Below are 15,761 nucleotides of genomic sequence, written 5' to 3' on the forward strand. Positions count from 1 at the left end.
AAGACAAGGAGGAATAAGACCTGTGAGACCCAGAAAAAAAGCTATGTACATATATTTTTTGCTTCAAGGCAGGGAAGGGACCAAGAGGGGTACAAAAACTAGAATTACATTTTAATAAGCAAGCCTATACAATTATAGTCATTTAAAAAGAAATAAGCATGTTCTTGCATTAACCCAGTCATGACGACTTGCTCTATTTTAATTTACGAAGTGTTCAAATTTATTCTTCCTGGAGAAGAGATACTTGAGAGAAGATATGATACAATATACAAATACCTCAATGGTGATCCCAGTGTAGGAAAAAAACTTTTCAGTCTCAGGGAGTGTAATAGGACACAGGGCCACACCATAAGATTGGAGGAGAAACGGTTTAATCTTAAGGGGGTTTTTCACTGTCAGGGTGATAAGGATGTGGAATGCTCTTCCACAATTGGTGGTGTCAGCAGGGGTGTATTGATATTTCTGAAAAGACTCTTGAACGTGCATATTAGTGAACACAACATACATCGATATGGGAAGTGATTATCGACACTGACACATGTACACCTACACAGGTTGAACTGGATGGACTATTGTCTTTATTCAACCATACCCACTTTGAAACTATTAAAACAAAAAAAGGGGTATAAAGTGCTAATGACATACAACAAACTTGATACAGATAAATGCTAGCTGGCTACAAATTCTATCTGGCTATGCACCAATGGGTCTACTGTAAATGTATAGTTGGCTACATGGACATTAACAATTTTTGCATTTCTTCACCCACAAGTCCTTTGACTAAAGCCTGATACACACTAATGCCCCGTATACACGATCAAATTTTCCGACAACAAATGTTGGATGTGAGCTTGTTGGCTGAAAGTCCGACTGTGTGAATGCTCCATCGAACATTTGTTGTCGGACTTTCTGCCAACAAATATTGGCTAGCAGATTCTCAGATTTTCCACCAACAAATGTTTGTTGTCGGATTTTCCGATCGTGTGTACACATGTCCGTCAGACAAAAGTCCACGCATGCTCGGAATCAAGTATGAGCCGGAGATAAAACTAGCGTTCTTAATGGAGATATCATGTACGTCTTGTACGTCACTACGTTCGTAATTGTTGGCCAACATTTGTGTGACCGTGTGTATGCAAAACAAGTTGGAGCCAACATCCTTCAAACAAAAATCCACGGTTTTGTTGTCGGAAAGTCTGATCGTGTGTACGGGGCATTATAGTTTTTTTCCGTTCAATTCAGTGGGCTGAGCGAAAAAAAAAGTGATAGCTCAGGTCAGAGCTGATGTACTAACAATCCGATGTTAGTACAGTGATCTCCCCTGCTGTTCTATTGTGTTCAGACAGGGGGGCGGCCCCCCGCCAGAACACTCCGGCCATCGGCTGAGGGTGCTGATCGGGAGCCAATCAGCAGACCTTTTTCAGTCATGCCCCTTCGGCTTCTGACGACTGGTCTGCAGTACACACGGGCCGAATGTTCAGCCTGTGTGTACTAGGCTTCATCATTGGATCTTACCTCTTTATCAAGCCATGTGCTCGAGCTCCGTGCTCTCTCCCACAGTCTGTGATCATTGCTGCCATTGGAAGTCCCCACCTCCTTCACCTCCAGTTCTCTGCCCTACTCCCAGCGCCTCCCTCTGAGTTCACAGGAGCTACAGAGGAGGCATCAGGTATCAATGCGCACTGACAGTATTGACTGGACAGCTTCTGTCGGACTGGCTGCAGTACACACGGGGCGAATGTTCAGCCTGTGTGTACTAGGCTTCATCATTGGATCACACCTCCTTATCAAGCCATGTGCTCGAGCTCCGTGCTCTCTCCCACAGTCTGTGATCATTGCTGCCATTGGAAGTCCCCACCTCCTTCACCTCCTGTTCTCTGCACTACTCCCAGCGCCTCTCTCTGAGTTCACAGGAGCCGGTGTTCTGCCGAGAAAGTTCCGCTCGGCTGATAAGTTCCCCCCTCTACTGCGCAGGCGCTGCGCCTGCGCAGTAGGATCCGGTGGAAATAGCTGAAGCGGAATAGCTGAAAATCAGCTGTACACGGCGGCTGAAAGAGCGCCTCTCGCCACGCTTCGGGCACGGCCTCGCTTCGCTCGCCACGCTTTGGGCACGGCCTCGCTTCGCTCGCCACGCTTTGGGCACGGCCTCGCTTCGCTCGCCACGCTTTGGGCACGGCCTCGCTTCGCTCGCCACGCTTTGGGCATGGCCTCGCTTCGCTCGGCTCTTTTAGATTCCCCCTCTAGGTCCACTTGGATGGTAGGGAAGGAACCTGGACCCAGAGCGCAGGCGCCGTGTACAGCTGATTGTCGATCTTGAGCTTCGGCTATCTCCGGCGGCTGTCAGGAGTTCGTACTGCGCAGGCGCTGCGCCTGTGCAGTACAGGGGGGAACTTATCCGCCGAAGGAACTTATTCGGCAAGACACCGGAACTACAGAGGAGACATCAGGTATCAATGCGCACTGACAGTATTGACTGGACGGCTTCTGTCGGACTGGCGGCAGTACACACGGCCCACCCGACATTCGGCCCGTGTGTAATAGGCTTTAACCTTTATGTTCTGGATTTATAAAGAAGTGGTGATAAAAGGGGACTTTACTTTACATCAATAATGCTGATAATCACCTCAACCTATACAGGTAATTTTCCCTGATTTAAAAAAAAAAACAAGGAAATGGTTGGGTAACAATGGCCAATACACTTCAGTACTGCTTGCTGTTTGTGACTAGTCTGCTTCCATCTCATGTTGTTCATTTTGCTGGATTTTCCTTTTATAGGCTTGGCATCATATAACTAGCTACATTTACTGCCAAATGCTGCTAATTTATCATAAGCAATTTTCATTGAAATTGGCACAGATTAGCGTAGGGCTAAGCCATTAAAAAGTGCTCTCTGCATATGAACAGATTGGAATGAAATACTAAAAGAAACATTATTGACAATTATTTTTTGGACATTTGGTGACGCATCTCACATAGCCCAGCTTAGAACAATTAATTCATGCCACTGACATAAACTCTCCAGCTCTTTGACAGCTTAGAGCTGAAATAAAAATGCTAGTTCTCCAGGGAAAAGAGCAGGATAGTCCGTTCTTTTCTGTACTGTTTGCTTATAGGCCCAGGGAGCAATCTTCCTTGCAGAATGAAATGCAAGGACACAAACAATGTACCAGCCAGAGAATGGAAGACGGGAATGAACAGTTTGAACTATTTGCTCAGCAGAAGGACGCCTTCAATGGCCGACCAATGGCTTTCCCATGCATCAACTTGGGCTTCTTAGTGTCTATTGTTTTTGGCTAGAAAAGAGCACAGCTGCAGTTCTGTGGTTAAGTCGGGCCTGAACTGACTCTTTAAAATATCATACAGTATATTTAAAGCTCACCTCTCTTGTCTAATTGCAATTTCATTAAAACTGGTAAAGCCGCGTGTCCATCTGTGTTTTTGTATCTGAACCTATTGCATTAAAGTATATCTAAAGCCAAAAGCAAAAATGTAATCCTTAAATGTGGTAGCCACATTACTTTTCTTTTTTTTTGGCCTTTTCTCTTTTTTTTCCCCTTCTGATTTGGCCAGTAAGTTTGTTATTTTTTTTCAACTTTCTTTACTAGACCAAGCTGTCCAGAGAAACATGGCAGTTAGAGGTTTGAGGCAATTTGGCAAACCATTTAATATTGACACTGATGCTAAAAATGGTTAGTGTTTACTCATTTATGTAAAACGTTCATACCAAAAGGTAAAAAAAAAAAGCTGTTGCTGTAACTGCTTAAAAAAATGTTAGCTGCAGTTCGGATTTAATTTGTTAAATAAGTTCATCCAAATTTGCTAGTGCATCTTAAGCCTCATACACACAATCGGACTTTTCCGTGGATTTCTGTACAAAGGGCGTTGGCCGTGAACTTGTTAAGCATACACACGGAAGAACTTTTTAGGCAACAAACACGAATGTATTGGCGTTTCAACGTACCGACGACACTTCAAAAGAGGACGTTTAATTCTCCGGCGCCACCCTTTGGTCAACTTCTGTATTGTCTGATCTTTTGCATTGGTTCTGAGCATGCGTGTTTGTACTTTGTACTAAAGTCCAGTGGATTTGTGTACACACGATCGGACTTGCCGACGTCAGACTTTTGCTGCCGCCAAGTTTGTCTGTTCGCACAGCCAACATTTGTCCGATTAAAACCCAAAAAGTTTGTCCTATGGAGCGTACGTACGGTCGGATGTTGCCTTAAAACAGCGAATTTGCATGTTTGTTGTCAAAAAGTCAGATCGTGTGTATGGGCCTTAACACTAATCTCTCTGCAGGTTGACAATGCTGCCACCTAAGGGTGGCTATGATGATCCTTCATTTAGTGAAGCCATCCTAGGACAGGAAGTGTGTTACTGGCAGGATCACCAGGTAAAGATAAAGTAAAAACAATAATGGAGCCATCACACCACTTCCGACTGGGAGGCTGTCATATGACGTCCTGGACTTTAAGTGGAGATATCTGAATTATATCTTTTTTTTCAGCTGGGGATTCCCTGCAATGTAAAAGCCATCATAGCAGCTATTTAGTCACTTGATGGCTTTTACAAGCAGCGAAGGGGACGTCCCACCCTCTCCCGGCTCCCCGGTGCGATCGGCGATTCAGAGAATGAAACCAGCAGTGGCAACAGTTTACCCCATAGAGCTGGCCATGGACTCAGGCCATCTCTATGACGTGCGTAAGCCGGAAGCGATGTCATGACGTCACTTCTGGCGCCGGCTTACGTAAAGACTGACAGGTTTTTTTTTTGCTGGGAAGCTTGAGATCGTTTTTTTTTTTTTTTTTTTTTATCTCAGGCTTTCTAACATAGAGGAGAGGACTGGGGACTTAAAGACCCCAGATCTTTCTGTAAAGAGGACCTGTCATGCCCTATCCCTATTACAAGAGATGATTACATTCCTTGTAATAAAAATAAAAGTGATTAAAAAAAAATTAAAGGAAAAGTGTAAAAATAAAAAATTAAAATCAAATAAACAAAAATAAATAAAGTTAAAGCACCCCCATTTTTACTCCCTCCCCCCCCACCAACCTGCTGCAAGTGTAAATGAGCTCTAAGACAACAGTGGGCTATGTCTTAGTAATATGTGTAATGCCCCGTACACACGGTCGTACATTGATCGGACATTCCGACAATAAAATCCTAGGATTTTTTCCAACGGATGTTGGCTCAAACTTGTCTTGCATACACACGGTCACACAAAGTTGTTGGAAAATATGATCATTCTGAATGCGGTGACGTAAAACATGTACGTCGGGACTATAAACGGGGCAGTAGCCAATAGCTTTCATCTCTTTATTTATTCCGAGCATGCGTGGCACTTTGTGTGTCGGATTTGTATACACACGATCGGAAATTCCGACAACGGATTTTGTTGTCGGAAAATTTTATAGCAAGCTCTCAAACTTTGTGTGTCGGAAAATCCGATGGAAAATGTGTGATGGAGCCCACACACGGTCGGAATTTCCGACAACAAGGTCCTATCACACATTTTCCGTCTGAAAATCCGACCATGTGTACGGGGCATTAGTCTCTACCAGAAGCCTGTGTGCCAGGAGGACAAGGCTGGAGTACACTAATGCCTCGTACACATGACCGGACTTTCCGGCAGATTAGGTCCGACGGAATCAGTCCGTCGGACATTCCGATCGTGTGTGGGCTAATCCGATCATTTTTCATTTAAAAATCTGACGGACCTAGAAATAGAACATGTTTCAAATCTATCCGACGGACTCAATTCCTATCGGGAAAACCGTTCGTCTGTATGCTAGTCCGACAGACCAAATATGACACAAGGGTAGCTATTGGCTACTGGCCATTGAACTTCCTTTTTTAGTCCCATCTTATGTCATCACGTTCAAAACGAACGGACTTTCGAACGGACTTAGTCCGTTCGTAAGTCCATTCATTCGGAACTCCATCGGAACTCCGTCGAAAGTCCGTCGGGAAGACCCCTGGACCTAGTCTGCCGGAAAGTCCGGTGGTGTGTACACGGCATTAGAAGATGTGGACTTTGCGTTTGTTCATATATCAGAAAGAGTCTTAACCACTTCCTACCGCCGCACGCCGATGTACGCCCAAACTTTGAAGGGGGATATTGTTGTTATGGCAGCAGCTAGCTGCCATAACCCCGGTATCCCCGTTTTCGTGCGGCGGTCCGCTTTCTGATAAAAGTGGTCCCTGCAGCGGATTCGTCGCGAGATCACTTTTATCGATGGCGGGAGAGGGCCCCCCTCCCGCCGCGATCCGGTGCCCTCCACCGCTTACCGGAGCCGTCGGTAGCGGTGGAGGCGATCGCGTCCATCTCCCTCCTGTGCCTGGAAACAAGTGAGGCTAAGATGGCGCCCACTCGTCTCCATGACACTGCTGGGCGGAAGCGACGTCAAAACGTCACTTCCGCCCACGCCTCTTAAAGGCATATTTTTTTCAATGTCATTTTTTTTAAATGACTTTTTTTTTTTTATTGCATTTTAGTGTATATATGAGATCTGAGGTCTTTTTGACCCCAGATCTCACATTTAAGAGGTCCTGTCATGCTTTTTTCTATTACAAGGGATGTTTACATTCCTTGTAATAGGAATAAAAGTGACACATTTTTTTTTTAAACAGTGTAAAAATAAATAAAATAATGTAAAATAAATAATAAAAATAAAAAAATATTTTTTTTAAAACCCCCCGTCCCGATGAGCTCGTGCGCAGAAGCGAACGCATACGCGAGTAGCACCCGCATATGAAAACAGTGGTCAAACCACACATGTGAGGTATCGCCGCGATCAGTAGAGCAATAATTCTAACCCTAGACCTCCTCTGTAATGCAAAACATGCAACCTGTAGAATTTTTTAAACGTCGCCTATGGAGATTTTTGAGGGTAAAAGTTTGATGCCATTCCACGAGCGGGCGCAATTTTGAAGCGTGACATGTTGGGTATTAATTTACTTGGCGTAACATTATATTTCACAATATAAAAATTGGGCTAACTTTACTGTTGTCTTATTTTTTTATTCAAAAAAAGTGAATTTTTTTCCAAAAAAAGTGCGTTTATAAGAGCGCTGCGCAAATACGGTGCATTTCAACGATGGCCATTTTATTCTCTAGGGTGTTAGAAAAAAAAAACATATATAATGTTTGGGGGTAATTTTCTAGCAAAAAAACCTGTTTTAACCATGTAAACACCTAAAATCCAAAACGAGGCTGGTCCTTAAGTGGTTAATAAGGACATTAATACCAAAATCAAAAAGTATTCTTTTATTGAAGCTGCAGATAAAAAAAATAAAAATTACCTTTGAAATTACACAGATATGTTAAATGAGATTTTAAATAAGATTTTAATGCTTTACAGATACTTTAAAAATATATACAACATACTTTAATATGAACAATGCAATAATGATAAATGTAGGCAAATTTAGGCATGAAAGTAACTATAATTATTTATTTACATATTTAATATGTATGTTAATTCAGATATGGAGTGGGCTAATAATTAGATACAGAGATGACTTGTGAAATAACTACTTGAAAACAAAAAAAGCTTGATTAACTTAAAGTGGAACTTAAGGCTAAATTATTGCAAACAGGCAAGCTCTTTATTGTAGAAGAGACGTGCAATGCACAGCTCAGTTTACATTTTGGAACAGTGCCTGTGTGTCAGGATGACTGCACTCCTGTGAATGCACAGGAGTGACGTCATCCCGCACTGGCCAATCAAGACAGCGGAAGAACCCAGGGAGAAGATGCTAGCTCCGGCAGGGGACCTCGTCAGACCATTGGAGCATAGGTGAGTATTCCTGATTTTAGTTGCACTTTAACATGGTAGTAAACTCCCCTCTGTGATTTTTTCCTACAGGTAAGCTTATAATAAAGCTTACCTGTAGGTAAAATTAATATCTCCTTAATGTGTACTGTTTAAGAGATAGTCGCTTGTGATATCACCAGCACATGTGCTCTGAAGGAACGGCATACTCATGCCCTTCCCTTCAGCGCTCCGTCCTGCGGCCGTGACTCACGCGCGCATGTGCGAGAGTGACGTCGTCACAGCCCGTCCATTTAAGTGGCCGAAGCCTGTGAACCCAGAAGGAAGACTCGGTGAAGATGGAAGCTCTGTCAATGGTGACAGCGTGCTGCTGGAGGGCTTTGTTTCAAGGTAAGTCTTTCATAATGTGCTAGTATGCGATGCATACTAGCATGTTATATTATTACCTTGCTGGAAGACATTTTTTTTAGTCTTCTTGAAATTTACTTTAACCGCTTGCCGACCGTATACTGTATATATACATGGTGGCAAAGCGCCTCTGCTGTGCAGGATCACGTACCTAGTAAGTGATCCTGCACTTCCGGGTCTGGGGCGCGCTCATGCTCACGGGAGCTGATCAACGGGTACGGTGGTCTCGATATCTGCTGGCACTTGCCGATGCTTTGGTACACTGCCCCATGTAAACAAGGCAGATCGCCATTCTGTCAGTACAGAAGGCATGGATCCTGTGTCTCTGCTAAGCAGGGGCACCGATCCATGCCTTCCCCTTGTACAAGCACCCCCCCCACAATAGTAAAGCACTGGTCAGGCACACATTTAACCCTTTGATCTCCCCTGATGTTAACCCCTTCCCAGCCAGTGTCATTAGTACAGTGACTGTGCATATTTTTTAGCACTGATCACTGTATTAGTGTCACTGGTCCCCAAAAAGTGTCTAAAGTGTCAGTTGGTGTCCCGACTGTCTGCCGCAATATCGCAGTCCCGCTATAAGTCGCTGATTGCCGCCATTACTAAAAATTATATCCCATAGTTTGTAGACGCTATAACTTTGGTGCAAACCAATCAATATACTATTATTGGAATTTTCTGTACCAGCAATATGTAGAAGAATACATATTGACCTAAATTGATGAAGAAATTAGATTTTTAATTTTTTTTTATTGGATGTGTTTTATAGCAGAATGTAAAAGAACATTTTTTTTTTTTTTTCAAAATTGTTGCTGTTTTTTTTTGTTTATAGCGCAAAAAATAAAAACCGCAGAGGTGATCAAATACCTCCAAAAGAAAGCTCTATTTGTGGGAAAAAAGGACTTTGATTTTGTTTAGGTACAGCCTCACACGACTGTGCAATTGTCAGTTAAAATAATGCAGTGCCGTATCGCAAAAAATGGCCTGGTCGTGAAGGGGGTAAATCTTCCAGAGGTCAAGTGGTTAAAGAGAACCAGTAAGGAACGGGCATTTGTAAGAATTTGGATATCCATTTCAATTGACATCCTGAGCAGAAATTTCAGTGCAGTGTCAGCCATATTAATTTAGCTCTGATTGAACCTTGTCATCTGAATATTTGTCATCAGCACCGTGCTCTGACATGACTTAAGACAAACTTAAGCAGGCCATACACTGATCGAAATCCCCATATACTAATCAAAACGTCCCTGCCAAACTGGCTGAACTTTAATCAGTCTGTGGACTCCCCTGATTGACAGAATCAGCTGCAGCGGCTGTCAGAATACAATGTAACTGCAGGAAAACCCCTTATCACCACTTTGGTGGGGATAGAGAAATTTGTTAATTTTGTTTCATTCAGCCTACTGGCTGAAAAAAAAACAAAAAAAAAAAAAACTAACTAGTGCATAGGCAGCTTTACAGTCTGACATTCAGCATGGCCCTTTTCTTTTGACAGGTGGTTTAATAAATACAAATAAATTAAAAATCTCTGGCTAAAGCAATGCTATTACTGAAGTTGAAATGTATAATGCTGCGTTCTTTCACGCATTGTTTTATTTTTATTTTTTATATTCTTGTACTTATTTTTTATTGCGATAACCAAAAAAAAAATGTTATTTGAAAAAAAAATCTCTGGAAGGCAAGGCTGCACCATTATTGCAATTTAAGAAATTCAGATTATTGCCAATTAGTGACTGGTTCTATTTAAACCTGTCGGACACAAATTGATACAGCCTTGTAATTATTAAAACATCATTAAATGTATTTCTTTAAATGCAAGCAGTATATGTACCTGGTGTTTACTTCCTGAAGTCCCTGTACAGAAGAGATTAGATTGGGGAAAGGAGAAGCCACACAACGAGCCAATCAGCTGTGCTGACGTTCCCCTGTGCTAACCGGGAACATGCTGATAGCAGGAGACAGCTGAGTAACAAAAAGATTAAAACGTATTAGTCTGCTGCCTCTCCTTTTACAGCCCATTCACAGGCTGGGGGAGGACCAAAACCTGTAAAGCCTCGTACACACGATCGGATTTTTGGCCAACAAAACCGTGGACTTTTGTCCAAAGGGAGTTGGCCCAAACTTATCTTGCATGCAAACGGCAAGGAATTGTTGGCCAACAAATACGAACGTAGTGACGTACTATGTTGTTTTTCAGCTCTTTAGCGCCACCCTTTGGGCTCCTTCTGCTAATTTCGTGTTAGTAGAAGTTTGATGAGTGTTGATTCGTGCTTTTCATTTTGCGCTTTTCAGTTAGCTTCTGAACGGCCGTTCGTCATCCAGACATGTTGCGGAATCGGAGGAGATAACGTGTTATTTATTATTGGCCTTGGAGTTATTGCCTTGACATTATTTTTTTGATGGAATAATAATTTGATTTGGTATATTTTCTATATTTTTGGATGCATAGAATGCACTTTTTGGTTAAGTTCTATTGGCAGATAGCATGTCTAATTTTATTTGTTTTCTTTTTTTAATGCACAATAAAAAAATTGTGGAGAATAATACTTGGCAATGTGTTTTACTTCAAATGACAGTTTAAATTGACTATAAATGGTGAACCACCTGGAGAATTTTTAAATAAAATTCTCACTAAAATGTTGCCAACATCCCAAACATTTGTTAAATCGAGACCTTACAAGAGGGAAACAAGTACCCCCCGGGATAACGGGAAAACAATTGTATATAAAATATATCATTTATTTGAACAAATTTGTTTAAAAAACACATATGAAATGACACATATAGCAACAGTTTGTAATAATACATGAAAAGACTAACACTGCTCATGGTAAATTGTTACAAATTCCAATAAGCGTTGATTTTCTCATTTTGGCCTGACATGTTTCAGGAAAAATATCCCTTCCTCAGAGGCATTGTAGGAGAGAAAATATATTCAACATCAAAATGTAAAGCGTTTTCATGTATATACTTTAAAAACAGATTTTCATAGAAGAATGAATTTATCACTGTCTGTCCATCAGAAAACAATGAACCCCGTCCAGGCTCGGAACAGCCCTCACAGCGATCCCCACAGAACAACCCTCATGGTACAGCCACAGAAAAAAGTATATCTTAGGGTATGAGTATGGCCGTCTGACATTGAGAGGCCGCTGGTTCAGAGAGGTAAACATACGGTTGTTTTCCAGTTTGCCCATAAAGTCCCAATGTACCGGGGGGTACTTGTTTCCCTCTTGTAGGGTCTCGATTTATCAAATGACAGTTTGGGAGTAGGCAGTTACATTTAAAAAAATACAATGTAAAATTGACAAGGGACACCAACATAGTTGTATCTTTGATCTTAAAAACTACAGGATAATGGTGTTGTGGTAACTTGCCCAAATAATAAAAAAAAAGCATAATAATATTATTCTTGCTATCACTAGAAAAAAAAAGCCTTTGAAAATTTGTTTGTAATAAGTCCATCAGTATCACCAGCCAACTCAGCTTCATTATTATCCCATTAAAGAAGAAGAGAATATACGCTGCATTTGGAGATTTCATAATTTGCCACATCACGAATGTGAATTCTCCATTACAAACGCTAGTTTACAAGACCGACCGCTTCTGGCTCGTCCTTGCTTCCGAGCATGCGTGTTTGTACTTTGGATTTTTGTCCGACGGACTTCTATACACATGCTCGGAAAATCCAACAACAGACATTTGCCCGCGGAAAACTTTAAAACCTGCTATCCAACATTTGTCCATGGAAAATCCGACAACAATTGTCTGATGAAGCATACACACGGTCGGATTTTCTGCCAACAGCCTGTTATCACACATTTCTCGTCGGAAAATCTGATCGTGTGTACAAAGCTTGAGTGTCATCAAGGCTCGGTTCACACCTATGCGTGTGGCTGCAGGTGCAGGAATTGCAGCGACAACCACCTGCAGTGAAAATGCACTGCTGTGAGAAAACGCGCGGGGCTACCATTCATTTTGTAAAAAGGCAGCGCGTTTGCTAGGGTTACCGCATCATCCCTTTAACCAAGTTAAGGACCGGAAGGATTTTGCCCCTTAATGACCAGGCCATTTTTTGCTATACGGCACTGCTTCGCTTTAACTGACAATTGCGCGACATTGTACCTAAAGAAAATTGATGTCCTTTTTTCCCCACAAATAGAGCTTTCTTTTGGTGGTATTTGATCACCTCTGCGGTTTTTATGTTTTGCGCTATAAATAAAAAAAGACAGCCAATTTTGAAAAAAAAGCAATATTTTTTACTTTTTGCTAAAATAAATATCCAAAAACAAAAATGTAAAAAAACTAATTTCTTCATCAGTTTATATGTATTCTTGTACATATTTTTGGTAAAAAAATGTATATCGGTTGGTTTGCGCAAAAGTTATAGCATCTACAAAATAGTCCTCCAATTCTTCCGAGATCTCGCACAAGTCACGTGTTACGAAAGGAACCAATGAATGACAGACTGACAAAGATTGCGTTTTTATATATGTTACTTTTTTAACTTTTGCGACATTGATTTACCATTGAATTTTTCTATATGTTTAAGGTTTCAAAACGCTAGCAATTTTAAATATTTTTCAAAACTCCCACCGCATACCTGCAAATCTCAGACAGCATACAGTTTGCGAATCACTGAATTAGCCTCAGAACCTGTGTAATTAATATGTGTTCGGGTTTAACTACTTGCCGAACACCCGGGTTTAAAGGGATGAAGTGGCAACCCTAGCATTTGTGGGAACCACAAGGAAATTGCATGGGCAAAATTACCCTGCGACTTCCCTGCATGCCACGTTTTGATAAAGGTGCATGCACCTTTTTTTGCGGGAAACGCAGGCACAGCAGCCCATTCCAATTATTGGTCTGCCGTGCCAGCGCAAAGGTGGGCTGCAAAAACATGAAGGTGTGAACCTGGGCTCAATCACAGCAGAGAGAAATCAGGTCTACTGACCTGTACTGTACAGCAGGGCTGTGTAAATCTCAGAACCGGATAGACAGAAATACAAATCATTTTGGCAGATAAAAGAGCTTCATAATACTATATATACTTCATTTTTGATTTACCTGTTTGTTGGAGTTCTGCATTTATTGGCAGCGAAGAGGCAAATGTTTCACCTAGTATGATGGCAGTTAGATATTCTCCTATTCTCAAACACATTGTTTAAGTGATACTCTGTGATCTTGTTTCAGATTTGGCTGACCTACAGTATGTTAATGCGCGTGCATGGTGACATATTCTGTCCCTTTATAGAAATAAGAACAATCAGCACATACTGTAGATTTTAATCAAGTTAGAGTTGAAACAGGCTAGAATATCTTTGTATATTACAACGGACACCTCTGATGTTAAAAATACCCCTTATTGCCACTTGCAGGGACTTACGTGCTATAATACTTCCCCAGTCGTTCAAAGTGAGGCTCAAAGAATGAGCATTTCTTTTTGGATTAGGTCATGTGTGGCCTTTAATGCTAATCTTTAATTGTTTTTGATTGATTATTAAATATTTTCGCTATTTGTCTTGTTATTAATGACATGAGACAAAGATAGATACAGTACAAACTAGATAGATATAGTGCAAACTGCCCTTAGTTTTTAAAATTAATTTGCTATTGCAGACTAATTATCTGAATTATCAGCGGAAAGCTGGTACCTTTTATTTAAAGGATTGATTGCACTATTCTTCCCCTGCTTCTTTCTAGGGATGAGCCCAATGTTCGGTCCAAACACAAATTCGGACCAAACTTTGGCTGTTTGGGTGTTTGATTGAATGCCAGATGTTTTACTAGTTTGGTGGGAGCCAAATGTCATACACAGTACTATCACTATATATGACAGCTTCCTGGTTTTCAACGGTGCCAGCACCCATCGTGTCCTTAGCAACCAGTGATGTTACCTGCTTCATTCATTTACTGGCTGGAAATCCCTGGCCATGTAAACAAGAGGGCAGGGTTAGCATTACATCACTGACCAAACATGGCCATTGGCCACATAATCATATTTTAGCAACATTGACCCAAGAGACCATGCACTTTCATTAACTTCTAGCAGCGGGGCCCGGGAGATAAATGTTGACTCCAGTCGGCAATAGGATCAGAAGTGTTGGTTAGCTTGTGGGATTCTTTCCTTTTTAAAAAAGGACTTGTGTGTTTTTTTTTACTTTTCACTTTTTTGTGTGAATGAGTATGAGTACTAAGTATCTGCCTGCCCCCCTATTGTTAAATAAGCACCCCCATCCACAGATCCCAACAACCACCAGGACAGGATCATGAAAAAATTGTCCTCATCAACAAGGTGCTTTGCCATGGGGTTCCCTCCTGAAAGCTAGCCCCCATGTTGAAGGTATGTGGCCTGGAATGGTTTAGGAAAGGGGGATAAAAACTTGTCCTACCTTTCCTGGTCTGCCAGGCTGCATGCTCAGGTAAGGGTCTGTTATAGATTTTAGGGGGGAAACTCACATTTTTTTGTTCTTGTTTTTCTGCATGGGGTTCTCCCTTGAAATTCAGGGGCCCACTTGTCTTTTTTTGCATGGGGATAAGGGTCTGGTATGTAATTTCAAGGGGGAACCCTACATGGCTCCTTTGCCTTGATGGGTCTCCCTGCATCCACCATGATGTGCTTGCTCCCTTCCGGGACTATAACTCAGTGCCATGCTCAGGGGATGCATGCATAGTATTGGCAGTGCCCTGGTGCTGTGATTGGATGCATGCAAATAGTGACATCACACTGAGGGTTTAATAATACTTTAAGTGCATACATGCTAAATAATGTTTAACTGTAATACTTACATGTATTTATTTTCTCTTACAGTACTTTTCCTGACAACGCCTTTATCTGTTTTTTCATCAGAAGGATGGATCTATTATTCATCTACTTATTTAGGTCAGCATCTACTAAGATGGACTAAGATGTGGGCTCAGAGACAAACCAGTCATGTAAATGTTCCTGGGCAGTCCTGAAACAGATCAGCCTCTGGTGTAGCTTTTTATCTTGTGCCCTGCTACAAAGTTATAATATTGCAATCTGATCAGTGGGAGAAGAGACTGGAAAAATACATCCTCTTGCATGCAGCAATCCGATGACATTATCTCAGTCCAAGCAAAGTCACATAAGTGGAGCTCAAGGACTGCTTTTTGTTGATTAAAGATACAATTTTTTGGGAAATGTTACTGTTGCTATATATTATGATATGTCAGAAATGTATTAAGCAGACTTTAAATTTGTTAAAAGGTTCAGTTTTTCAAGTAAAGGTCCTATAAATAGAGTGTGGGAATCTATTTATTCTAAAGCTGTAACCAGTGAACTGTGGAAATGAGGTGAGGGTGTTGGTTTTGTATTTAATAAAATAATTTTTTTGTAAAACAATGTTTTTGTTTTTTTTGATTGTATTGAATTGAATAAGAAAGCAACCCAACTGTGCAGGGGAAGGCCACTTCTTGGAACACCAATGGTATGTAACAACATAGAGCAGACAAGTGCTGGAATGGTTTAAGGGAGGGACCCCATTTTTTGTGTTGCTATTGAAGCATTTGCATTCACCCAATCATAAAGAGTGGGACTGCTATTAACATTTACTG

The 15,761-nt window shown here is 41.4% G+C and overlaps 1 long non-coding RNA gene across 3 annotated transcripts in view; it reads left to right on the top strand.

Annotated features, from left to right (window-relative positions):
• The window catches only part of LOC141140698 (uncharacterized), a 117,946-nt gene extending 102,432 nt beyond the window's left edge, over positions 1 to 15,514 (top strand). For all 3 annotated transcript variants that reach the window (XR_012243987.1, XR_012243986.1, XR_012243988.1), the window contains one exon: positions 14,995 to 15,514. This is a non-coding gene — a long non-coding RNA (uncharacterized lncRNA). The remainder of the gene's footprint in view (positions 1 to 14,994) is intronic.
• The last annotated feature ends 247 nt before the right edge of the window (positions 15,515 to 15,761 follow it).

Source organism: Aquarana catesbeiana, linkage group LG04, assembly GCF_042186555.1.
Source record: "Aquarana catesbeiana isolate 2022-GZ linkage group LG04, ASM4218655v1, whole genome shotgun sequence".
Taxonomy (NCBI): Eukaryota; Metazoa; Chordata; class Amphibia; order Anura; family Ranidae; genus Aquarana; species Aquarana catesbeiana.